Source organism: Amblyomma mixtum, chromosome 1, assembly GCF_055824585.1.
Source record: "Amblyomma mixtum isolate Tamu chromosome 1, ASM5582458v1, whole genome shotgun sequence".
Classification (NCBI taxonomy): Eukaryota; Metazoa; Arthropoda; class Arachnida; order Ixodida; family Ixodidae; genus Amblyomma; species Amblyomma mixtum.
The window spans coordinates 107,311,783-107,337,741 of NC_143012.1; the positions used below are offsets into that span (position 1 = coordinate 107,311,783).

General features: G+C 49.4%; 1 protein-coding gene across 1 annotated transcript in view; it reads right to left on the reverse strand.

The window, feature by feature from the left end:
* The window catches only part of LOC149367469 (alpha-amylase-like), a 322,554-nt gene that overhangs the window by 66,353 nt on the left and 230,242 nt on the right, over nucleotides 1-25,959 (reverse strand). The gene's annotated exons all lie outside the window — the stretch shown is intronic.

Sequence of the window (25,959 nt, forward strand, 5' to 3'; positions counted from 1 at the left end):
ACCGTGTGACGCCAAACTTTGCGAGTAGGAAATTGTGTATTAATACGTGAGCATTAGTGGGGCCATGTCGCGGTGGCGGATGACAGTGAAGCCTTGGGAGTGAAGCCTGAATCCCTGCCGACCGGAATGCCCACCTCGGCACTCCTCCACTGCCCACTATGGCAGTTAAATTCATGATTGGACAGGAAAGGTTGCCCTGGAAGAGCAATGAATCAATCACCTTTAGTTCCTTCAAAAAGGAGGAGCACGGGACTAAAAGCTCGGCGAGCTTCACGAGGTCCCGGCCCCTTACTAGTCAGCAGACAGCCAGATGACGGCCAGTCATACATCAAAGTTACAGAAACAGACAAGTATCAAAGAGTACACACCGAAAGTGCCAAACACAAAATAACACAAACAAAAATGCCGGTGCAAATAATTAACAGTATAAACAGAAGCTGTCGCGAACAAAATGGAATTCCTATTTTAGTCCTGCAAAAAAACAAGCTAGCAAAAGCGTTTGACGATATCGTTTTGTTACAGGTAAGGATCAAACTCCACTCGGTTTAGTAACTTTAGCAGTGAGGTCGCGCAAGCCCTGGGTCGCGCTAGCCCTACCAATGGCCGCACCTGTCATCGCAGGGCAGTGGCGCATCGCTTAACTGCTGCACCACAGCGCCAAAAATGGTATGAGGACACACAGGGATCTATGAATGTAAAGTAGAGAATGACAGATGTCGCGAGATTATAACGAGCCCGAGGACGCCAAGGACCGAAAATAAAAGCTATTAAAAAGAATTCGGTGCGTAGTCAATGAGCCTAGTTTGTACAGACGACCATTCACATATTTAAGTTGTGTCACCCAGGCGAGCGCCAAGGACTTTTCCATTATGAACTCCTTACCATCAGGAAGTTTCGTGCAAGCGGAAATGGCGACCGCCGTCACGTGTGACGCAGGCCACATTCTCCCGGTTTTTCCCTTGCTCCGTCGCGTCAACAGCATACGGAGGGGCCGGTTTTTCGACAGTTTTCCGCCCCGAAATCGGGAGGCCGGTGCCGCCGGGTCCTGATCTACGTTTCCGTCGAGCGGCGGCGACGGAGCCCCGCCCCACGGAGAGCTCGCCAGTCACAGCGCGAGCTCGCTTCACGTGACCCACAGCTTGCTTGCTGCGACCAAGAGATGCCGCTGGGGAGCGTCGCGATATTTTTGTCCTCATCCAGTGTATTGAGGTTGCAAGAAGGGAAGCTCTTGGGCTGACCTGCTGTTTTATGGACGTCGCGAAGGCGTATGACAGCGTACCACATGAACCTCTAATGCAACGCTTAGAGTCATTGGAAATGCCCTCCGCCTGGATCGACGTGCTTCGTCGCCTCTATGCACGCTGCACAGTGGTGGCCACAGTGTGCGGCGTCAGCTCGGAGCCAGTGGTGTCACGGAAAGGGTTGAGCAAGGGCTGCCCGTTGTCCCCTCTTCTGTATATGTTGTACGCTGCAGGGGTGGAGCACAAGCTGTTGAATGCGCAGTTGGGACTCACGCTAAGCTACATCAGCGGTGGTGTAAAGGACCGATGGATATTGCCAGTCCTAGTCTTTGCCGATGATGTAGTATTAATGGCAGAGACAAATGCGGAGTTCCAGGCCCTCATCAACATATGCACTGAATCCGTGGCACCACTTGGCCTGAGCTTCAACTCAATTTTGGATTGGAAAACGTTTATTGTCAGCACTGAGCCCTAGTGGGCATTATACTAGGTGGCTTCGAGCCCATGGCTCTTGGCGACCTTGTGAGCCCACTCAGTGGCCCGGACTTGCGTCAACGGGTCTGAGCTGGCCAGTATAGCCTCCCACCGCTCTAGAGAAGGGACTGGTAGTAGGTCCGCCGGTGGCGGCGCCTTTTTGCAGCTCCATAAAATGTGCTCATATCCGGCTATCTCGCCGCATTGTTTGCAAGTAGCGTTGTATTGTGTTGGATACATGTGTGCTAGTCTCGACGGGCTAAAGAAGGCTCGCGTCTGGAGCCGACGCCACGTTACCTCCTGGCTTTTGTCGAGCTTTTTGTCTGGTGGCGGATAGATCCTCCTTTCCAGTTTAAACTGATTGGTGTATTCGTGAAATGATATGAATGCATCTCTCGTGAAATTTGGGGACTCAACCCTGCTCACTGCTCGGCTGACATAACCTCGAGCTATACTGTGAGCCAACTCGTTTCCCCTGTTCCCCGAGTGTGCCGGCACCCATATTAGTTCCACCTCTGTTTGGTCCCAGTCTTTATCTCTTAGGATTCGTTCTGCCTCCTGGGAGATCATACCCCGCGCAAAATTGTTGATAGCCACTTTGGAGTTGCTAATTATGGTGACTGCTTTGGTGCTGGCCATTGCCATGGCGATAGCCGCCTCCTCCGCTGTCCCTGAGTTTTTTGTTTTGACCTAACCGGCCGTTAATGTTTCACCCGAGTCGTTCGCGACCACGACCACAAAGGAGTGGCCTCCTTCGTATTCCGCCGCGTCTACATAGGTTGTGCATTCCGAGCCTTCGAGCTTGGCTTCAAGGGCCTTTGCTCTGGCTCTCCTCCTGCCTTCGTGAAAAGCAGGGTGCATGATTTTTGGAAGTGGTTTAATAGTGAGTAATTTTCTAACTTTGGTCTGTAATTTTGCCTGCGCGTTTCTTTCCGGAATTCTATCATGTAATCCTAGGTTGCTCAGGATCTTTCTCCCCGGGGGTAAGGTCGCAAGCCTCCTTAATTGCGCAAATAGATGTGCCTCGCATAGTTCCGTGGTGGTGTTGTAGATCCCAAGTTTAAGAAGTCTTTCCGTAGGAGTGCAGTGGGGCAGCCCCAATGCTGCTTTATATGCCTGCCTTATGATCCCATCTATTTTGTTCTGTTCCGCCAGCCCTAGCTTGAGGTAGGGAACGGCGTAAACTATTCTGCTTATCACGAAGGCCTGAACCATTCGGCAGAGATCTTTCTCTTTGACTCCCCGTATTTTGTTAGCTATTCGCCTTATGAGCCTGGTTGTCATGTTAATTGTGGACTTAAGCCTGTTTATTGTCTCTGTGTTCTTTCTATTGTCCTGTATTATAAGTCCTAGGACCCTGATTTTGTCAACTCTGGCTACCGGAGTCTCATTTACCAGTACGTGAATGTCTCCTGCGTTGGTATCTCGTTTCCTAGCCCCCCGGATCACCAGAAGTTCGGATTTGCTTGGCGAGCATTTTAGTCCTGCCCATTCCGCGTAATCCTGGACAATATCGATCGCGTGTTGGAGATTTTGTTCTATTTCCCCATCGTTTCCTGTATGCGTCCATATTGTTATGTCATCCGCATATAGCGTATGGTTTATACCTTCGACAGTCTTCAATAGCGGCGGTAGGTTCTTCAACGCCAGGTTGAATAAGAAAGGAGAGAGCACTGAGCCCTGCGGAGTTCCCTTGTCTCCCAGCTTAATAGTTTCTGACTGGATGTCTCCTAGATTTATTTCTGCGGTTCTGCCGGTTAGAAAGTCTCTTACGTAATCGTAGGTCCGCTTTCCAGGGGCAATCTCCGCCAGATTAGTTAGTATGACCTCGTGTTTGACGTTATCGAAGGCTTTATGTAGGTCTAGGCCCAGTATAGCTTTGGCGCCCCATTTGTTCGGCGGGTCTATGATGTCTGCTTTGAGCTGGAGCATGACGTCCTGCGTGGACAACTTGCTCCTGAAGCCTAGGATTGTTTCAGGAAATACCTCCCTTTCCTCTGCGCATTCCTGGAGTCTGTTTAATATGACATGTTCCATCAGCTTCCCCAGGCAGGACGTTAGCGATATCGGCCTGAGGTTGCCCACTTCAAGTTTCTTCCCGGGTTTTGGAATAAAGATTACTTTGGCATGTTTCCATTGTGAAGGTAGACTACCTCGTTTCCAGATCTCATTTAGGTAATCTGTGACTGCCGTGACCGAGACTAGATCTAGGTTCCTTAGCATTTTGTTGGTTACCCCATCTGCCCCGGCTGCCGACGTGGTTCTTAGTTGACTCATTGCTCTCCATACCACCGCTATCGAGATGTCCGCATCTAGCTGTGTGTTCTCTGCTCCTTGGTAAGCTGGAGATGAACCCCCTTTGTCTGTGTTAAGGTACCTGCTCTTCAGTTCCTCTATTAGGTCCGCGGCTGTTCCCTGGTATTTGTGAATCAATCGTTTAAGCTGCCCTTGTGCCGCCGACTTTGTTTGTCCTGGGTCTAGTAAGTGGCAAGAAGATGCCACGTGTTCTTGCACCCTAGCTTTCCATTCATTTCATCGCAAATTTGTCCCCAGTGTTGACGCTGAAGCTCGTTTGTGTAGTCTTCTATCTGTTTTTCGAGTGTCGATATTCTCTTCTTTAGCCTTCTATTGTGTTTCTGTTTTTTCCACCTCTTCAAGAGGCTCTCGTGGGCTTCCCACATGTGGGCCAGCCTCGAGTCTGTGATGTCATGTTCGGTGGTTGGGGTCTGTCTAGTGTGACTGTTTACGTCTCTTTTGAGTGTCTCTACCCATTGATTTAGATCCGATATCTCCCTCGGAGCGGTTCTGTCCCGGACTTTTCGGAGGGTGTCCCAGTCTGTCAGCTTCGTTTCGCGCAGCTTCCCCTTCATCGGCCTGGTTTGTGTTTCAATCTCTATGATGTAGTGATCGCTACCCAAGGTGTGTCCTGTGTTTGACCATCTTTCACCCTCAAGGTCTTTGCCTAGCGTCAAGTGTGGGGACGTGTCTACGCTGACGCTATTGCCTATCCTCGTGGGGTCTTGCGGGTTGTTTAGTAGCGTGAGCCTTAAGTTTTGGATTTCTGTCCATAGTTTGTTTCCCTTAGGGGAGGCCGTCCGATATCCCCATGCCGGATGCGGGGCGTTGAAGTCCCCCGTGATTACTAATCCCTTCTTATAAGATAGTCGAATGGCTTTACGTAATAGGTCCGCCAGCCCGGTGCCCCGGTTTTTCGGTGAGTTGTATATATTCAGAATAAAGAGACTGTTGTCCCCTTTTCTGTTTGGGATTATTTCTAACATCACGTAGTCCTCGCTTGTGTTTTAGAGTGCGTGTTGCGTTGCCGTTAGATTTCTTTACACTAGAGTGGCCGTGAACGACTTGGGTTTGTGCTCTTTTTGCACTTCTAGCGGGGTGTACGCGGCGTAGCCATTTAATTTGACCATGCCGCTTGCCTCCTGAAGCGTGATTACGTCCGGTGTGGTTATGTTTTTTTTTAATGTATGCCTGCAGGTTCCATCTTTTGGACTGGAAGCCTCTGCAGTTCCACTGCCAGATTCTAATTTGTTGGCGAGGGGCCATGATGTCCTATAGAGGCTGCTGCTGCCGTTGCAGCGAGGGGAGGGTGTTGCCGGCAACAGGGGGAAGCCTGGCTTCTATGTTTGCTAGTTGTTCCAGAATTTGCTGGAAGCAACCCATGGTTCGTTCCCTGAACATGACGAATTCCGCCGTCAGATTGTCAGCACGTTCGGCTATTTTGTCTACCCTAGCGGTGAGGGCATCAATTCTAGCGTCTTGAGCGTCAACCCGCTTCAATAGTGTGTTCATGTCTGACCTAACCTTGATGTGGGTTTTAGCCGATGCGTCCTCGTTAGGACTTTCTGCCGCCTTTTTGGGAGTACTGTCGTTTGTGTTTCCCTCTCTGGGTAGAGGTCTTTTCAAGGGGACTCTGGTGTCTGTGCCCATTGTGTTTTGAATGTCTCCCCCTTCATATGTGTCACGCGGGGCCGCCTGACTCGCTGTTTTGTGATTGTTGCAAAGGTGGTTTTTCGACCACCTTCGGCTGTTTTGTGTTAGCGTTAATGAGTTTCCTCAGCTCCGCCATCTCCTTCTTTATGGTGTCTAGCTCTCTGTCTCTCTTAGCGAGCTGCTCTACCAGTTCCTTCTCCCGAGCGGTTTCCCAAGAAGAGGCCTTATCTGGCCAGCTCACCTTTTTGCCCGCGTCTCTGTCCTTGCTTGAGCCTCTTCCTCTGCTCGAGCTGCTCTCTCTGTCAGGACCCGAGCTGGCGCCTCCGGTCCCCGGTAATGGTGGGAAGGAGCTCGATCTGCTTCTCCCCCGGTGGCCTTGGCGGGTGCCGCTAAAGAAGCCGGCGGAGCTGCGTTTTTCAGCGCCGCTGGACGCCGAGCAGCCGGTCCACCTACCTAACGGGGACGTCCTCGAGATGGCAACGGAATACCGATACCTCGGCATTAGGTTCAGCACGCAGCCAGAATATGCAGCATGACACGAGGAGTACTTGAAACAAGCTTCGCAGCGAGCGGGAAACATACTGCGAAGGCGGTGCCTATGGGACTGCAATCGATTTCTTATGGTCCGCGAGCTGTGGAAGGCAGTTCATGTGCCCGCATTGTAATTTGCGAACTCCGTTATCTGCGTGACATCGCCCAGAAGGGAATGGCTTGAGCTTGGTCAACGAGCGGTGGGACGTCTGGCGCCGGGGTGCCATGGGCGGGTGGCTAACGAGGCGGTGCACGGAGACCTCGGTTGGCCTACTTTGGAGGCTCGCGAGGCAAGAAGCAAAATAGCCTACGATGGCAGGCTGCGCCTGATGCACAAAGATGGGCGGACGCGCAGAGTCTTTGACTATTTAAGTCAAAACTGCCTGCGGACTACATGGGTGAAGCGGCTCCAACACCTTCGTCGCAAGTTCGGCTTCTTCAGAAATGAAGTACAAGCCGACAGCGTGAGGAAATGGGCCAAGGCAGTTGATGCCCAAGTGCGTGTGCAAGAGCGAGAGGCGTGGAGGGCTGCCATGGAGGGGAAGTCGACGCTGGAAGTGTACCGGGCAGCGTCGACAGCATCTGCGACAACAGTGTAGGCAGCCGCCTGTTGTTTGAGGCACGCGCGGGTGCCATGCCAACGCTTCTGTATCGCAAGCGCTTCGACACTACAGTCGAATGCACCCAGTGCAGAGCCTGCGGAGAGCACGACGAAAGAACGGAGCACATCGTCCTACTCCAAGGTAGATATACCATGGTAGCGAAGGTTCCATAGACGCCCATTGGTCCAAACAATGGCGGCTCATGGGAGCACCCCAGCACCACTATTTTGGGGGGCAACCTACGTATAAGTGACGTTCAATGACATCACGCATACGTATGCTTTTGGCGCGAATAATAAAGTGTTTTTTTTTATAGAACCCGCATTTTCGAGCCGGTATCACTTGAAGGTTGCCTTTCATTGCGCACCAACATTTGCCAGTCAAACGTGCTCGAGTTCCTGCTAGTTATGGCCTTGTTAATGTGCAATTGGGAACCCAATGAAAGTGACTGGCAAAGAAGGCAGCATAGAAAGGCAGCAACACTTTTCAGACGCTGGCAAAGCATGCATGATTCGTAGTGGAAACCTTGGTGGAAATACTGGTGCCAGTACTTTTGAGTACATCAAGGCATGATGCACAAAGCACAGGCTCAAGTGCACAGTTTGAAATACACTGTACGGCAAGTATGGTTTTCATATTCATGGTTTATTACAGCAACCAAACAAATACAGTGATAAAGCACACCAACAAAAAATGCGCGTCACAGGCAGCTCAAGCAGTAGTTTTTTTAAGCTGGCTATTGATCTCAATGGTCACAGTGCCGATAGGAAAAAAGTCCTTAAGTTCCACGAACGTTGCCAGGTAGGAAATTGAAAAGTATAGAAAACAATGCTACGACAGCTCACATTGAGGCAAACATGACATGACATAAGTAGGCGCATCAACACATAGGCAATGCAGCACACAGGGATTACTCTTTACATTTCATTTCTTCAACTGAAAGATTATAGCAGCTATGTTTACACCTGCATGACAATATTAAAAACAAGTTTTAGCATCAACAAACCTGCTCAACCCTAGAGCATTACACCATACATAGGGCCTGCGCACAACCTCGACACCTCCTTGTCGCTAACCGAAGTAATTTGAAGCAATTGTGATCAAACTAAAACATACATGAAGTGCAATTTAAAATGAAGTGCAAGGACATGCAATACAGCCGCTCCTTCCTCGAGTAGGCACAGCATCGAGACGCAGCCATCCTGGCCGCAGATACGCAGACAGTTCGAAGCACTTGGAAGAAACCTTCAGGTTTCGCAGCTGGCACGGCGTCTTCTCCAGGCTGAGGTTGCGGCAGAACTGCACCCACGTTTTGCACCTGGACATGATGCAGCGTCCACGTTATACAACTGCACCCAAATGAATACCATATACTCCAAACGTCAATACGCCAAGATTCCTTTCACTTAAATGCAGTACGTTATAACTATGCCAGAAAATGCTCGCGCCAAGCCTCCGCGCCTCAGAGCGCGGCTACGCTCGCCTGATACCACGCGGCTAGCTGGTTTTCTATGCTCAAAGAGTGACGAGAGCGATGCAGCGAAATGAGTTTAGAACTACATTGACGGTAATGTATACGTAGAACGGCAATAACTACTGCTGGCCCAATTCAGTTAAGGCACCGTCAAGGCGGCGCAGATACACATGGTTGAGTTTAGATACTGTCAGTTGCGAGGGTATCCTCAAATTGGCTTCACGGTGCTGCAAAACCCATTAATGTCATGCTCAGAGCTGTTAGGAAGCGCAGTTGGTTTTATATTGACCATGCGGCAAGCAGATGGCACGTAGTTGCTCATTTGAGCCCGGTATCAAGTTCACGTTGGTGACATTCGGATGCCCGAAACTAGCTATAAATAAGACAAATGATGGGTGTCTTCTGCACACCTTATGACTGCAAGTGCGTGCCCTGCAATTTACTTAAATATCCCGATAACATGAAGCCAAGTGCGTATCAAACGGTTACAGCTACGAATAGGAGCGAAAAGCCCGACAAAAGCATATCTAGAGCAGACGACAACGGCAAGAGCTCACCTGCGAAAGTCCAGAGGGAAGCACTGTAGTCTTTCGAGGACACCCACTGTACAACCCACGCTTCACAATGTGCCACGGGGCAAGGTTTCTTCACATGCCGCAACCTCGTCTTGAAATGCAGAGCTAAGCGCTTAAAACGATGAGCGCGAAGCCTCAGGAAAAGGTTTCGCACTGGCCGTACACCGAAGGAAACGCTGCAGCGGGGTGCAGATCTTGCCAAACGGTGACAGAGAAGCGACGGGCAAGGACGACAAAAACTTCTTAAAGGGGCCATATCGAGACCGGCGAGCTTAATTTGCACACTTTCCAAGGCGCGCCGTAGCAGGCAGCTGGAGATAAGAAATCGCTTCGTATGCTCCAGCCAGAGTTGGTATATTAGCTCCATGGCTCCAGCAGCCACTGTGGCCGGGTACCATGGAGGAAGGAAAAAGAGAGGAGAGGCCCTTTTCACACAACACCCTGGGAGAAAAGTGTGGAGCAAATCACGTGGTTTTTTCGCGATCGGGAGGCCATCTAGTCCGGGCAGCTTAGCAACGGCGTCGTAGTTGCTGCTTGCAAACCGGGCGGTAGCAGACGGTCGCGGCGTAGCATTTGCGGTGCGGCGTAGGCGCACTTTTCTCAACTGCTCGAGTTTGTTTTTGATCGTGCTCACAGGCTGACGTTGGCGCCGTTCACTCATATATCAGGTGGAATTCGCTGCAAAACTCTCGTTGTTGCGTGCATTGATTTCAACGTGCTCGGCGACCACGATCGCACGGGCATTTCGTCTACTGCGTCACTGCTCGGAGCCGTCGGGAGACTAGCGCTGCTCACTGAGGAGCACTCGCGCTGTTCGTTCACCAGTGATTCAATACGCCGTGCACTAGAGAGGTCATCGGCGTATTGTGCGGACGTTTCACGTCCTGTGCGTGCAGTGTGCGTGTACCATTCGCGCTCCCGTTTCCATCGGCAGTGAATCCTCGTTGCTATTAGGCGTGTTCTTGCAACGCTCCAGTTATCGTCACTGGTGTTAGTGTAACTGTCATTTTCGTTTTTCGCGATTGCGCTTGTGTGAGCGGCGGGGGCCATGACATGGGCGGAGGGCGATATTTTAAAGGAAGCAAGCAGCTGCGCTCACTTTGCAGAAACTTTATAACCCGCCCGTTTCAAGCGTGTAACGTTTGAAGCGTCTAGCGAGCTCTAGCTTCTGGGACGTGCCGGGCTCAAGTGTATTCGTTCATATCGTGGCCAAGTCTGTGTTTCTAGTCGCGCGCTATGCTTAGACCGGTTTCCTGTTAAAGGTTTGCAATTGCTTTTCTATCTGATGTCATAGTCAAGAAGTGCGAAAAAGGCGAAGCTCTAACTGAATTAGGAGGCCTTTTCTCACGTGTTTATTGTGCCCATGTCCTGTGATTGTGTTTTTTGGGGTAAAAAGTACTTAGTGAAATGAGGACCCACATGTGCGCTGAATTTCATTGATGTCTGTGGTTATGTTGAAGAAAAATAATTTGATGCATTCGAGCATTACGTACAATAGATCAACTTTCATTTTATGTGTTGTCATCACGAGTAAATTGTGCTACTATGCAGTGACATTAGAAGCTAGTATTTCATCAAGTAGCGAAAAGCGGTGCGTACAGCTGCAGCTCTGCACATTAACATGAAACACGGCATTGAAATGATGCACAACACCGTGAAACTTATACTGCAGCCACTGGGTACTCCTAAACTTCTAGAAGTCTGAAAAGCTACGGTAATATATATTATGCACAATACTGTGGATATGTGAAACATGCTATGTTGCCATGCTACAAAGGATGGATTTATGGAGAGGGGCAGTCACATTTTAAACATTTATTTCCTGGACTTTTTTCATTGAGAAAAAAATGTTCAGAATGGTTATCCTGTGTAAAATTTCAGATAAACCCTCCCCTGCTGTCTACTATATGCACTTTGGCCCTCTCCATTTCTGTCACCTGCGTGAGTGGCTCTTGGAGTTGTGAATCAAAAGTCATTGCTGGCACGGCCACAAATACAACACGTTATGATATTACATTTTGCGTTCAGGGTCAAGAACTCAAACTATTTAGTATACTTGCCCATCCTCACTGCTGTATACGAGAAAGCATTCCTTGCATCACCAGCCGCACGAACACATGCTATGAAGATAAGTATAGTATTTATGGCCAATAACAAAGTACTGCAGAATTTTTCCTACCCTCACTGCTGCAGCACAAGGCAACGTTGACATAGCCAGCTTCCCAAACATATGCAATGGAAGCAGATGGCAACATTCAGCAACAAGAGCTGCATTAAAAGGCAAGTTGAACACTAAGGTGCTCGTGGGGTGTGACCATGCATGGCAGCATTGTTCACGACTCAGCCGAAAGCAGACAAGTGCACACTAATTCAGCATAAAACTGAGAGGTTTATGCTATCCTCCGGAGAGCGCGATTAAAGTGCGGCCAGTAGCAGCACACTTTTATGCGAGCATAGCATGCAAACAACCCAATATCAATAACCTTGCTCAGGGATCTCATGCATGAACCTACTCATTCTAGCAAAGAAGGATTTTTTTTACAACCTTCTGAGCACATTTGACAGCTGTCCACTCAAAAATCATTATGCTCTCAAATAGAAAGTGTTGCAGAGTACCATCCAAATATAAGTCTCGTGCAAGAAAGCTGTACATGAAAGGCTTCCAGGGTAGTCATATACTAAAACATTTCAATACACTGTGAGATCCAAGATACATAGCATTAAAAAGAGAAAGAAAAAAGAAAAAGAAAGGGAGAAGAAAAAGATAGTGCTTTCAGGCAATCGGTATGTGAAATCTCTTAATTTTAGAACGTTCCCCAAAGCTGTTATAAAATTTGACAAAATATTTTTGCAGAAATGACTCAAAAAACCTGAGCTACTGCTGACTATTGGATGCCATACTCAGTAAAGAATGCAGGGGCTCGTTCGGTTGAATGTGAAATTTACCGTTGATTTTATATGCGACTATTGTTGCGTATACCTTTATGCACTCGCTGTTGTTTCTACCGGCATCTTGCTTACACCTGCGATTAATTCGATCCCGACTTTACGTATTCATTGATCACACGCGCCATTAGGTTATTGTAAACTCAAGGTAGACACGTGCGCCGAAGCAGATGGGTAAAATTCTTTCACAATACAGCCACTACCAGTGGCGTAGGCAGAAGTATTTTTCGGGGAGTGTTATACGCCGCTGGTAAAAAGAAAGAGACCCTGCGCTTAAACAATACCTTAGAGATTTTTCTTCTTTAATAAAGGCGAAGGGTTAGTTTTTTTCACTGCAATATCTATATAAAGATACGTATGCACACAGGATCCCGAGAACTTCATTCATAAAAAAACATTTATTTTCTCGCAAAAAACAACTCATACGGAAAAACGTGGCTATTTACAATATTTTCACATCACATACAACAACAACACAAAAGCTTCTGCTCTACAACAAAGTCATCAACTGCAAACAAATGACATTTGTCAAAACTTCTACCCCGTACATGCAAACCTGCGGGGGCCTGTGCCCATGCGGTAGCACGCTCCTTCGTTGGCTTTGAAACGCGCGCGCAATCGACGCGGCAGCGAAACGTCACCATGACGTCAGCCCGGACAAGATGGCGCCGAGCTTGTTTCCGGCTTCACCGGCTTCACAAAATGTCACGTGACGGCCTCTCCTCTAATTTTCCTTCCTCCAAGCCGGGTACCGAAACAAGGCCTGCAAAGTCGCGCTGCAAATGCACCGCACACTCATGAACAGAGGGCGCAACAAGAGCGCCGCAAAAAATTACAAAATTCGGCGTAATGTTTTGATGAAATAGTTTACCTTTTTTTTATAAAACATGGCATTAAAATATTCATTTCTTTTTGTTGTTTTATAGCATTTTTATTTGTACTTTTGAATTTCATTATATAAGTGTTTTGGCCGCCCAACGTGGCTGTGCTGCAGTCGCGCTAAGCCGTTTTTGGGCCCCATGTTGGGCCCAGCCTTCGCCACCATTCTACATCCACCTTGCAGCCACTGTGGCCGGGTACCGAAACAAGGCCTGCAAAGTCGCGCTGCAAATTCACCGCACACTCGTCAGCAGAGGGCGCAACAAGAGCATTGCGAAAAATTACAAAATTTGGCGTAATGTTTTACTGAAATAAGTTACCTATTTTATAAAACGTGGCATTAAAATATTCATTTCTTTTGTTGTTTTATAGCATTTTATTTCTGCTTTTCAATTTCAATACATAAGTGTTTCGGCCGCCCAAAGTGGCTGTGCTGCAGTCGCGCTAAACCGTTTTTGGGCCCAGCCTTCGCCACCATTCTGCATCCGCCTTGCTACTCTGCGAGAAGCTGCCAACGCCACCGCACGAAGGCGCTACGCTTCCGCAGGCGCTGGGTTTCCGTTCTTCGAACGAGGGCTGCGCAACGGATGCAGCAAACCATGCGGCAGTTGCAGCGACGAAGCACCGATTGACAGAGTGGTGGACGCTGGTGCGACACTAGAACAGTACTGTTCTAGTACTGGTTTGGTTTTGGTTTTGGTTTTATGGGGTTTACCGTCCCAAAGCGACTAAGGCTATGAGAGACGCCGTAGTGGAGGGCTCCGGAAATTTCGACCACCTGGGGTTCTTGAACGTGCACTGACATCGCACAGTACACGGGCCTCTAGAATTTCTCCTCCAAAGAAATTCGACCGCCGCGGCCGGAATCGAACCCGCGTCTTTCGGGTCAGCAGCCGAGCACCATAACCACTGAGCCACCGCGGCGGCTGTTCTAGTACTGTTCGTCGGTATTTGCCTGTGTGTTTGCCGCTTCGCGTTTGATAGTGGTGTTTTTATGTGTGTGTTTATCCAGCCAGGGCACCTTTGGTAGGCGCCCGCCCGTTACAAAGGGAAGGCTACATCATCATCATCATCATTTGGCGGTGGCGATGCGCGGGTGCGTGGGTGCGCGGGCACAAAGAAAGCAGCGAGGAGCAGTGAGCAGCTAGCGCCCACCTAAACTGGTTGGCCGGTGTCCGGCGCAGTAAGACGTTTGCTGTAAAACTTCTGTGAAACATCTGTAGTCAGATGTTTTCTAGACTTGTTTCTAACACGTACGTGGAACTTGAGACCACGTCAACGAGACGCGCCTACCAATGAGCAGAGAGTTGCCGCCGTGGATTAAACATGCTGTAAATCACGGCACATAAATTAGATGGCTCTGCTGCTTGACGTTTCTAAGACCAGCCGCGCCGGTGCAAAGACCGCTCTTTGTATTCGAACACCGAAAGCGCGTTTTTTCCTACGGAGCCCGAATCACGTACGACATCGAGTGCAGCTAACCCGCCACACGTAAGGCTGCATTTAGGTAACATATAATGGCCCTGAAAGCCGACGGTAGTTACGCGAGTGAAAAAATTTGCTTCTTGTAGCGAACGCCTCTGTTACGCCTCGGCTAGCTGGCGGCAGAACGCGGATTGACAGGCGCAGCGTACGCTACATTTGCAGCCTTCCCGCCGCCTTCGCCAAGATCGCTCGCGCGCAATCTTTTCATGGCCTCCCAGATCACCCGCGCGTTATCGTTTCGGGTTGGTGTATCTTGGAGGCAATAATCTTTCTTGAGTCACGCCGCAGCTTGGTGTCGCTCTGCACGGTGGCGATGCAGGCTAGTTTGCCAAAGTGGTTTTAACCGTTTCAAGCAGAAATAAATCTTATTGCAAGCTGCAAGTGCTTAGTTTTAGATGAAAGTATTAGATTCAGTTTGTTTTTTTTGGTTCTTTGATGATTTGTTTATTTTTATGTTTAGAAATTTAGTACTTCATTTGGCGATTTCGCGTTGGAGAGGCTAGCGATAACTACACGCGCGAAGTGGATACTGCGCACCTTGTAGTACGTTTCTCTGAGCACTTTTTTCCGCGCTGGTTGGCACTTAACGCCGCTGCAGTTTGCACTTTCCCCTTTTTCTGCGGTATCGTTTGCTACCAGTGTTGCACAGAGATGTGAGCCTCGTTTTCTGCGAAAGTAAGTAATCTTCCATTTCTCTTCTATGGTGAAAGTGTCGGCCTTGCTTTGGCTAAGCCACTAACGCGCCTGATTGAACGGTCCGCTAGTGTGTCACTCCTTTGGTTTACAAATCACAAAACAGTATCAGCCAGTGTTTTACATACCAAAGTGCAGCGTTGAATGTATTAAAAGAGGGCATTTGCATGTATTTGAGCTTTTGTGAAGCGGATACTGTTACGACCCATCTTGAGACCCGCGATCAAAACGGTGGTGGATCCAACAGCGGTAATTTCGAAAGGTCGTTTGACCCCCAAGATGACCCCACCAAAAAGAATGACCAGTTGGGAAATGGTCAATGGAAGCTCTTCCCACGCTCGGCTCGGTGCCAACGACCTTCCAGAAGGACCGTCGACAGGGGAAAAAAGGATGCCCCTCATGTGAAAAAAACAAACCGGAACGAATCAGAGGAAGCAAGCGCAGCTGCGGCTGCGACGTCATCATGCCAAACCTGTGTTCGATGGACGCGAGCTGCTAACAGTATGGTTGCCTGGCAGTGCGACAGGACTGTCGCACCGAGGGCCCACGTTTCCTCCTCGCCAGTTCCCACGAGTAGACTCTAAAACAGGTGTCTTCGTTGGCTGTGTTGTGCAGTGCCGATCTTTTGTGTCACGATGAATTGCCGCCTGGTGAAAGGGCGGAGCCTTGGGCTATTTAACCTGCGCCCAAAGTGAGCACGAACGCTCCGAACCTAAGGTAATAGGTTCATCCAGTGGCTGTGAGCCTTGGGTAATAGGCTCATCCAGACGCTCGACGCTATGAACTCTTTAATTTTTGATTCCTTGCTCTTCTTTGTAAATTTATGCAAATCAGTGTCTTAGTTTCTTGCCATTAAACCTGTTTGTTTTCATATCCTCAACCTTCGAAGCTTCAGACCGTTTCCTCATCCCGAACGAGCCCCTTGGTGATGCAACAACTGGCCACGCTACCTCGAGCCGCAACAACTGGTGGCAGCGGTGGGATTCTGCTACCCGAGTCATGACAACTGGTGAACAGCGGTGGGATCCGAAGCCTGGGATCCGAAGACCCAACAACCGTGGATCGGCGATGGGGATCTGAAGCTACAAGCGGCAACAACGGTCGACCAGCGAGAGTGCAGCGGTCTCGGGACATGATCACGTGTGTGGGTGAGTGCTTGACTTTTCCTTTGATGTGGACCAGGTTCTAAAAGAGGGTTAAAATTTAGAACTGGTAGACACCTGTGCTTTGATCCTAGAGGTTTGGTATTTTTGCATAGTTGTTTTGGAAATAGCTAAGACTCAGAACTATCATGGACCTACAGAAACTGCAGAAGCCGGACCTGTTGCTGTTGTGTGAGGAATTGGGGATTGAGACAAGGGCTTTGGCACGAAAACCTGTGATAATTCAGGCCATTACTTATTTGGGGGCAGATGATGAGGAGCTCAGTGAAGCGTGGAGGCTCATCGAACAAAAAAAAGGAGGAGCAGCTCAGACAGCAGAAAGAGCAGGAAAAAGAGCAGCTCAGACAGCAGAAAGAGCAGGAAAAAGAGCAGCTCAGACAGCAGAAAGAGCAGGAAAAAGAGCAGCTCAGACAGCAGAAAGAGCAGGAAAAAGAGCAGCTCAGACAGCAGAAAGAGCAGGAAAAAGAGCAGCTCAGACAGCAGAAAGAGCAGGAAAAAGAGCAGCTCAGACAGCAGAAAGAGCAGGAAAAAGAGCAGCTCAGACAGCAGAAAGAGCAGGAAAAAGAGCAGCTCAGACAGCAGGAAGAGCAGGAAAAAGAGCAGCTCAGACAGCAGAAAGAGCAGGAAAAAGAGCAGCTCAGACAGCAGAAAGAGCAGGAAAAAGAGCAGCTCAGACAGCAGAAAGAGCAGGAAAAAGAGCAGCTCAGACAGCAGGAAGAGCAGGAAAAAGAGCAGCTCAGACAGCAGAAAGAGCAGGAAAAAGAGCAGCTCAGACAGCAGGAAGAGCAGGAAAAAGAGCAGCTCAGACAGCAGAAAGAGCAGGAAAAAGAGCAGCTCAGACAGCAGAAAGAGCAGGAAAAAGAGCAGCTCAGACAGCAGAAAGAGCAGGAAAAAGAGCAGCTCAGGCAGCAGAAAGAGCAGGAAAAAGAGCAGCTCAGACAGCAGGAAGAGCAGGAAAAAGAGCAGCTCAGACAGCAGAAAGAGCAGGAAAAAGAGCAGCTCAGACAGCAGGAAGAGCAGGAAAAAGAGCAGCTCAGACAGCAGAAAGAGCAGGAAAAAGAGCAGCTCAGACAGCAGAAAGAGCAGGAAAAAGAGCAGCTCAGACAGCAGGAAGAGCAGGAAAAAGAGCAGCTCAGACAGCAGAAAGAGCAGGAAAAAGAGCAGCTCAGACAGCAGAAAGAGCAGGAAAAAGAGCAGCTCAGACAGCAGAAAGAGCAGGAAAAAGAGCAGCTCAGACAGCAGAAAGAGCAGGAAAAAGAGCAGCTCAGACAGCAGAAAGAGCAGGAAAAAGAGCAGCTCAGACAGCAGGAAGAGCAGGAAAAAGAGCAGCTCAGACAGCAGAAAGAGCAGGAAAAAGAGCAGCTCAGACAGCAGAAAGAGCAGGAAAAAGAGCAGCTCAGACAGCAGAAAGAGCAGGAAAAAGAGCAGCTCAGACAGCAGGAAGAGCAGGAAAAAGAGCAGCTCAGACAGCAGAAAGAGCAGGAAAAAGAGCAGCTCAGACAGCAGAAAGAGCAGGAAAAAGAGCAGCTCAGACAGCAGAAAGAGCAGGAAAAAGAGCAGCTCAGACAGCAGAAAGAGCAGGAAAAAGAGCAGCTCAGACAGCAGAAAGAGCAGGAAAAAGAGCAGCTCAGACAGCAGAAAGAGCAGGAAAAAGAGCAGCTCAGACAGCAGAAAGAGCAGGAAAAAGAGCAGCTCAGACAGCAGAAAGAGCAGGAAAAAGAGCAACTCAGACAGCAGAAAGAGCAGGAAAAAGAGCAGCTCAGACAGCAGGAAGAGCAGGAAAAAGAGCAGCTCAGACAGCAGAAAGAGCAGGAAAAAGAGCAGCTCAGACAGCAGAAAGAGCAGGAAAAAGAGCAGCTCAGACAGCAGAAAGAGCAGGAAAAAGAGCAGCTCAGACAGCAGGAAGAGCAGGAAAAAGAGCAGCTCAGACAGCAGAAAGAGCAGGAAAAAGAGCAGCTCAGACAGCAGAAACAGCAGGAAAAAGAGCAGCTCAGACAGCAGAAAGAGCAGGAAAAAGAGCAGCTCAGACAGCAGAAACAGCAGGAAAAAGAGCAGCTCAGACAGCAGAAAGAGCAGGAAAAAGAGCAGCTCAGACAGCAGGAAGAGCAGGAAAAAGAGCAGCTCAGACAGCAGAAAGAGCAGGAAAAAGAGCAGCTCAGACAGCAGAAAGAGCAGGAAAAAGAGCAGCTCAGACAGCAGAAAGAGCAGGAAAAAGAGCAGCTCAGACAGCAGAAAGAGCAGGAAAAAGAGCAGCTCAGACAGCAGAAAGAGCAGGAAAAAGAGCAGCTCAGACAGCAGGAAGAGCAGGAAAAAGAGCAGCTCAGACAGCAGAAAGAGCAGGAAAAAGAGCAGCTCAGACAGCAGAAAGAGCAGGAAAAAGAGCAGCTCAGACAGCAGAAAGAGCAGGAAAAAGAGCAGCTCAGACAGCAGAAAGAGCAGGAAAAAGAGCAGCTCAGACAGCAGAAAGAGCAGGAAAAAGAGCAGCTCAGACAGCAGAAAGAGCAGGAAAAAGAGCAGCTCAGACAGCAGAAAGAGCAGGAAAAAGAGCAGCTCAGACAGCAGAAAGAGCAGGAAAAAGAGCAGCTCAGACAGCAGAAAGAGCAGGAAAAAGAGCAGCTCAGACAGCAGAAAGAGCAGGAAAAAGAGCAGCTCAGACAGCAGAAAGAGCAGGAAAAAGAGCAGCTCAGACAGCAGAAAGAGCAGGAAAAAGAGCAGCTCAGACAGCAGAAAGAGCAGGAAAAAGAGCAGCTCAGACAGCAGAAAGAGCAGGAAAAAGAGCAGCTCAGACAGCAGAAAGAGCAGGAAAAAGAGCAGCTCAGACAGCAGGAAGAGCAGGAAAAAGAGCAGCTCAGACAGCAGAAAGAGCAGGAAAAAGAGCAGCTCAGACAGCAGAAAGAGCAGGAAAAAGAGCAGCTCAGACAGCAGAAAGAGCAGGAAAAAGAGCAGCTCAGACAGCAGGAAGAGCAGGAAAAAGAGCAGCTCAGACAGCAGAAAGAGCAGGAAAAAGAGCAGCTCAGACAGCAGAAAGAGCAGGAAAAAGAGCAGCTCAGAGAGCAGAAAGAGCAGGAAAAAGAGCAGCTCAGACAGCAGAAAGAGCAGGAAAAAGAGCAGCTCAGACAGCAGAAAGAGCAGGAAAAAGAGCAGCTCAGACAGCAGGAAAGAGCAGGAAAAAGAGCAGCTCAGACAGCAGAAAGAGCAGGAAAAAGAGCAGCTTAGACAGCAGAAAGAGCAGGAAAAAGAGCAGCTCAGACAGCAGAAAGAGCAGGAAAAAGAGCAGCTCAGACAGCAGGAAGAGGAGGAAAAAGAGCAGCTCAGACAGCAGAAAGAGCAGGAAAAAGAGCAGCTCAGACAGCAGAAAGAGCAGGAAAAAGAGCAGCTCAGACAGCAGAAAGAGCAGGAAAAAGAGCAGCTCAGACAGCAGGAAGAGCAGGAAAAAGAGCAGCTCAGACAGCAGAAAGAGCAGGAAAAAGAGCAGCTCAGACAGCAGAAAGAGCAGGAAAAAGAGCAGCTCAGACAGCAGGAAGAGCAGGAAAAAGAGCAGCTCAGACAGCAGAAAGAGCAGGAAAAAGAGCAGCTCAGACAGCACGAAGAGCAGGAAAAACAGCAGCTCAGACAGCAGAAAGAGCAGGAAAAAGAGCAGCTCAGACAGCAGAAAGAGCAGGAAAAAGAGCAGCTCAGACAGCAGAAAGAGCAGGAAAAAGAGCAGCTCAGACAGCAGAAATAGCAGGAAAAAGAGCAGCTCAGACAGCAGAAAGAGCAGGAAAAAGAGCAGCTCAGACAGCAGGAAGAGCAGGAAAAAGAGCAGCTCAGACAGCAGGAAGAGCAGGAAAAAGAGCAGCTCAGACAGCAGAAAGAGCAGGAAAAAGAGCAGCTCAAACAGCAGAAACAGCAGGAAAAAGAGCAGCTCAGACAGCAGGAAGAGCAGGAAAAAGAGCAGCTCAGACAGCAGAAAGAGCAGGAAAAAGAGCAGCTCAGACAGCAGAAAGAGCAGGAAAAAGAGCAGCTCAGACAGCAGAAAGAGCAGGAAAAAGAGCAGCTCAGACAGCAGGAAGAGCAGGAAAAAGAGCAGCTCAGACTGCAGAAAGAGCAGGAAAAAGAGCAGCTCAGACAGCAGAAAGAGCAGGAAAAAGAGCAGCTCAGACAGCAGAAAGAGCAGGAAAAAGAGTAGCTCAGACAGCAGAAAGAGCAGGAAAAAGAGCAGCTCAGACAGCAGAAAGAGCAGGAAAAAGAGCAGCTCAGACAGCAGGAAGAGCAGGAAAAAGAGCAGCTCAGACAGCAGAAAGAGCAGGAAAAAGAGCAGCTCAGACAGCAGAAAGAGCAGGAAAAAGAGCAGCTCAGACAGCAGAAAGAGCAGGAAAAAGAGTAGCTCAGACAGCAGAAAGAGCAGGAAAAAGAGCAGCTCAGACAGCAGAAAGAGCAGGAAAAAGAGCAGCTCAGACAGCAGGAAGAGCAGGAAAAAGAGCAGCTCAGACAGCAGGAAGAGCAGGAAAAAGAGCAGCTCAGACAGCAGAAAGAGCAGGAAAAAGAGCAGCTCAGACAGCAGAAAGAGCAGGAAAAAGAGCAGCTCAGACAGCAGAAAGAGCAGGAAAAAGAGCAGCTCAGACAGCAGGAAGAGCAGGAAAAAGAGCAGCTCAGACAGCAGAAAGAGCAGGAAAAAGAGCAGCTCAGACAGCAGAAAGAGCAGGAAAAAGAGCAGCTCAGACAGCAGAAAGAGCAGGAAAAAGAGCAGCTCAGACAGCAGGAAGAGCAGGAAAAAGAGCAGCTCAGACAGCAGAAAGAGCAGGAAAAAGAGCAGCTCAGACAGCAGAAAGAGCAGGAAAAAGAGCAGCTCAGACAGCAGAAAGAGCAGGAAAAAGAGCAGCTCAGACAGCAGAAAGAGCAGGAAAAAGAGCAGCTCAGACAGCAGAAAGAGCAGGAAAAAGAGCAGCTCAGACAGCAGGAAGAGCGAGAAAGAGAGGAAAAGTGGCGTCAGCGCGAACGTGAGAATGAAGCAAAATTACTGAAGCTAAATGCTGAGCTCAGTAAGTTAGATATGCAGTTGAGCAAGAGGTCGGGCGGTTGTCCCCAGAAAGTGGTACCTCTTCTCAACAAGAAGGCAGATGAGATGGGTGAAACGATTCTGCAGCGGGAGATTGAGCTCCGTAAGTTAGAAGAATTGAGCAAGAGGTCGGGCCGTTGTCCTCAGCAAGTGGTACCTCTTTTCAACAAGGAGGCAGGCGAGAAGTGTGAAAATATTCCGCAGAAAAACCTCCGCGTGGGGAAAGAACAGGAAAAACGAAACCTTTGCGAGGAAAGAGAAAGGTGTGACACGCTTACTGTTAACGCTGAGACAGACAGCGCGTTGGCAGATAAGATAGAGGTCCCGCGCCAGAAAGAATGCAGTGAGGTTCGGTGTGAAAGAAATGACAGAGCCAGAGAAGGGACACCGCTGGTGCAGCTGGCGAGCACTGGCAGTCAGGAAGTGGAGGCGGTACCAAGCGGCATAAAGAGCGAACGGGAATTGCCTGACGGCAGCAGTGAAGCGCCAGGCAAGAGCGCAGCGCTCGCCGGAAAGTGCCACAGAGACGGGGTTGTTGTTGTAACCCGAAAAGGGGTAATGATGACAGCAGGAAAATGAGATTGGGGCTCAGACGAAACCACAGGAGTGGACGATTCATCAGTTAGTCCGTCGCCTAGCACTCAGAATAAAGCGCAAGTAGCGTCGGTACGCAAGAAAAATCGCGAACGCGACAAGCGATTGAGAAAGGCAAGGGCAGTGTTAATGCTGATGCGAGGGCCGGCAAATTAACTCGGGACAGCACCGCGAGAACTGTTGAGGGAAAGGAAAAACCCACAGTGTCATTTTCCCGAAGGCGGCTGGGCCCGATGAAAGCCAAGATGACTGCCCTTGCCGGCCGAAAGAGGGACAACGGCGTAGTCTTTGGACACGTGACGCATGCTACGCGTTACTAGCGTTACGAAGAATAGGGCTCGACAGCCACACAAAAGGGCGCCGCAGAGAGCGCGTGAGTCGGAGGGGGACGCGGCAAGCCGGGACAAAAAAATGGAGAAGGCGTCCTTTCCGCAGTAGGTCGCGCAGAGGCGGAACCAATCAACCCCGCAGTTTTCTTGAAGCACCTGCTTGTGGACCGGAAATCCGACCAGGACCGCGCAGGGCGCGGCTGAAGAATGTCCAATTCGGGGAATAAGCGTTAGCCTTTTTTTTGTGCAATGACTCACTGTAAAAAAACGAGACAGGGGTGAAGGCAAACGAGTTTCTTGTTTTTAGTGGTAATGCTGAGTGGTTTTTGGAAAGTTCGGGATTTTCGCTCAGTTGTGCAGATTTTGAAGATGTTTTTTTTTAAAGTACATGCAAGAACGGACGCGGACTTTCTTAGCTGTTCTTTTTAAGCAGTCCGGGATGCTCTTCATGAACCAAAATTGCTACTAATAGTTTTTTTCGTGCAGTTTTGAAAGTGAATGTCTACAGTAGCAGGTTCGGTTTTTCTCAGCTTACGTGGGTCCTGAGAAGTTTCAGTGTGAGCTTTTCTCCAACGGCTATACTACCGAAATTGAATCCCTCTTTTGGAACTGGTTTGCTCGGAGGGAGGTTGAGAGCTTGCTTGCGCATGTGGTTGAAGTCTCAGAGACGCCTCAGAGAATTTGGCCGACGTAATAGAAGACCACGTTGCGAGCGGCAGAGGGCTTCTGGCATACTTCTGCGAGCAATTAGGCCAAATCGTCTCTTCGTGCAGCAGCGGTGACTGCTACCCGCCGAGACTCGTCTGGCGGGGGAGGTAGCTGTTACGACCGATCTTGAGACCCGCGATGAAAACGGTGGTGGATTCAACAGCGGTAATTTCGAAAGGTCGTTTCACCCCCCAAGATGACCCCACCAAAAACAATGACCAGCTGGGAAATGGTCGATGGAAGCTCTTCCCACGCTCGGCTCGGTGCCAACGACCTTCTAGAAGGACCGTCGACAGGGGAAAACACGATGCCCCTCGTCTGAAAAAAAAACCGGAATGAATCAGAGGAAACCAGCGCAGCTGCGGCTTCGACGTCATCATGCCAAACCTGTGTTCGATGGACGCGAGCTGCAAACCGTATGGTTGCTTGGCAGTGCGACAGGACTGTCGCACCGAGGACCCACGTTTCCTCCTCGCCAGTTCCCACGGGTGGACTCTAAAACAGGTGTTTCGTTGGCTGTGTTGTGCAGTGCCGATCTTTTGTGTCACGATGAATTGCCGCCTGGTGAAAGGGCGGAGCCTTGGGCTATTTAACCTGCGTCCAAAGTGAGCACGAACGCTCTGAAGCTTGGGTAATAGGTTCATCCAGTGGCTCTGAGCCTTGCGTAATAGGCTCATCCAGGCGCTCGATGATATGAACTCTTAATTTTTGATTGCTTGCTCTTCTTTGTAAATTTATGTAAATAGGTGTCTTAGTTTCTTGCCTTTAAACCTGTTTGTTTTCATATCCTCAACCTTCGAAGCTTCAGACCGTTTCCTCATCCCGAACGAGCCCCTTGGTGATGCAACAACTGGCCACGCTACCTCCAGCCGCAACAACTGGTGGCAGCGGTGGGATTCTGCTACCTTGAGTTACAACAATACAGCTAGGCTGCTCTCGCATGCGAGTTGCTTTCTTTACCAAGGCGGTGACAAGGTGAACGTGACAAAGCTTCAATCCAACCAGCTTTGCTTAAGCGTACGTTGATAAGCACGAATTGTTTCCGACACGTTGATTAAAGTCTGTGCTCTATTGCATTCTGGCAGGGTTTTATTCTTGCCAAGGACTCTCATCTGGCCACCTGTGTGTTCCAACTCTCCTTGCTGTGATTGCCGTCAGTGAAACTCGCGTTGAAAAGGCTTTGGTTATCTCAACTGCGTCAAGCTTTTATTTCATTACGATTTAGAGCCCCGGCACAAAGGTAGTTTACTCAGTAGTGCTGCTCTCTATGTGTGCAGGCTGTTTGACAGTGCAGTGAAGTACTACGGTTACTGTTACTGTTACTGTTACTGTACGGCTATTTGCAGGCATGGCTGCTTTTATATTTTGGAAAACCATTGCACCGTGCACAGCTGGCGTTGCCCCTGCTTCACTGTGTACATTTCGATTTGGGTACAGGCTGTTCAACAGTGGTGTTCAGAGGACATCCTTGCCTGCTCAACTTCTCAAGTTTTGGTAAACAAGCTTTGCAGCTGACACCTTTTCTTTCACTTCATGATTCCTTGTATAGGTCTAGGCTGTTTGCTAATGTTTATTTCACAAGCCCCATTATTTGTTTGTCCTTTAGAACTCCAACTGTTGGCCGGAGGAGCAAGGACCTGGTCTAGTTTCACGCAAATTAATCGCAGCACGTACCTTGGTTGTTCAGACGACTTGGCCTGGAGTTTGTTTCAGTCCTGAGGTGGGAATCTGGACTAATGCTTCTTGTGCTCTGGTGTAAGTAATCTCTTGTCCGCTGTTTGAGCTTCATCGTACAGATTAGAAAGGGCTTGTTTGGCAATGCAGTGTTAAGAACCTTATACACACACACTTTTATTTGTCTTATCTTTCAGATGTGCCCCTGGGTAGCTGTCAAGGTAAGGTCCAAGATTTAACCCATTTCTGGTGTATACTGAAGTGATGCAGGAATTACCAGGACAGCAGCATCTCTGCTATGTTGTCTTGCGACGGTGCAAGATGTCAACCATCAACCACTTTTGATTCAGCCACATCATGCAGGTAATATAAAGCCTGTTTGCAAGATGCAGCTTAGGAGGTTCTGTGAGTACAGTGTGCATCACAGTAAGGCAGTGCACTTGCGATTGACTGCTTGGCTTTCAGTGTCCATGCACGCTGTTTGAATTTTGCTTCTGTTAAAGGCCTCCACAGTGATTGACTTCTTGAGTTTATGGTGAGCCGTAAAACTCTGCTGAAATGCCGCTTGCAATGACATCATATGCATCTGTTTTTAGTTAGCTTATTTTATTGCCTGTGCTGTCACTCCTTGCCATTTCCTGGTCTTATTTGCTTCCGACTCCTCAGTGGCCATTCTACATGCACCTGACCGACTGTGCTTTTGGTTACTCTAATATTTTTCACTTCTACAGGCTGCTGAACAGAGCTTGATTTGACTTCCCCTTGTTACCATCTAGTTGGCATCCTCCTTGCAAGAAAAGCGATTTTTGGAACACCTAGCGAGCTCTTCACTGCCATCCACATCACAGCAACTTGCTTATCAACGCATCCGTTGTGAACAAGGCCCGGGGCCGAATCAATTTTTGATTTAACAATTGGTTGCTGCTCGATACTTCCCAGCAATCCAAGTTACTACCGTTGTAATGTCAGCCAAACCAGTGAAGCTACCTCCTCCGTGGCCTCTAACATATTGCCACGCGCCCAACGCGCCGCGCGGCCTCCGCGCTGAGTCGAAGACGACGACGAAGCGGCGGTGAGCTCTCGTGGCGCGCTGTTCTGTTCTGTGTCGTGGAAGCTGGCTCCATAATTAAAAGAAGGCTCCCGGTCTTGGGTTCTTCCCGACGTCTACCTTCACGGCTCCTCTGGTCGTGACACTGGTGGAGGTGCGGCCGATGCTCCCTACTCCTGAGGACGACTCGACGCGTCCGCCTCTTGTGACCACCCCTGTCCATCGTGCCAGCCGGAGGATCCGCGGCCTGTCCCCCGAGGCCCTTCCTATTGTCAACGCGCCTTCAACTACCACTCCACTCATGGCGACGCCACTGCCCCCCCTGCCTACGACTGTCCCTGCAGCCAGCCCCACCTATCTCACCCTTCAGACTCCACGCACGCCTAAGCCCTTTCACGGCGACCTGTTTGAAGATGCCGAAGACTGGTTGGCTCAATACGAACGGGTCGCGACCTTTAACTGCTGGGACGACGCTACAAAGCTGCGTAACGTTTACTTCAGCCTTGAAGACTTTGCACGAACGTGGTTCGAAAACCATGAGACTACTTTCTCTACGT